Source organism: Morus notabilis, unplaced genomic scaffold (genome assembly GCF_000414095.1).
Source record: "Morus notabilis unplaced genomic scaffold, ASM41409v2 Scaffold457, whole genome shotgun sequence".
Taxonomy (NCBI): domain Eukaryota; kingdom Viridiplantae; phylum Streptophyta; class Magnoliopsida; order Rosales; family Moraceae; genus Morus; species Morus notabilis.
Window position 1 is genome coordinate 61,289 of NW_010357333.1, and position 1,065 is coordinate 62,353.

Sequence of the window (1,065 nt, forward strand, 5' to 3'; positions counted from 1 at the left end):
ATAAGGTTGCCACAGCATATCACCCCCAGACAAGCGGTAAAGCAGAGATTTCTAACAGGGAAATCAAGGGAATCTTAGAGAAGGTCGTGAACCCAAACCGAAAGGATTGGTCATTGCGATTAGATGATGCACTATGGGCCTACCGGACAGGCTTATTAGGCAACAAAGAAGCTCAACATGGATCTACAAGCTGCTAGGCAAGCAAGGTTGCTGCAATTAGATGAGTTGGAAGAGATACGGATGTTCTCATATGAGAACGCAAAGTTGTACAAAGAAAAGACTAAAAGATGGCATGACAAGAGGATCAAACCGAGGGAATTTGAACCAGGACAACAGGTGCTGCTATATAATTCGAGGTTGAAATTATTCCCAGGCAAACTCAAATCCAGATGGTCAGGACCATTCACAGTAGCCGCGGTTTTTCCATATGGAGCTGTGGAGTTACAAGAAGAGAAATCCGGGAGAAAGTTCTTGGTAAATGGACAACGTGTCAAGCATTATTGGGGAGGACCTATGGAGCATTCCAAGACCTCTGTCACATTGAGCGATGACTAAAAAAGGGAAGACGTCAGGCTGACGACATAAAAACAAGCGCTATTGGGAGGCAACCCAAAGTTTTTAGTTTTTTTCATTTCATTTTATCTTGATGCTTTCTTTTTAATTTGAGTTGTGTATTTCTTTTATTTCATCATATTTCTCATTTTGATTTTGAGGTTTCAAGCAAAGCACTGACTTTACTATTCAGTGGCAGGGCAGTTAAGTATCACAGTTGGCTGTGTAGTTCACAGGAATCAAGTTGTTGTGGATTGCTGCAGCAATTGAGAGGCGAATAGAGCAGGCCTAAAAATGGGAGCAATATTTTGCTGCAGCATCGTGTAGCATCACATGGCATTGCGACCCTTAATGAGAAGTCAAGGGGTTTAAATAGGACGGCGTCGTTTTAGCAGTTATTAGAGCAGAATGTCAGCCATTTAAAACGACGGCGTTTTGGGCTTAAATTCAAATTGCCCAAATTCAAATCCCATTCGATCCCTCATTTTAGAAAATCCCCCTTCTTCATTTCCC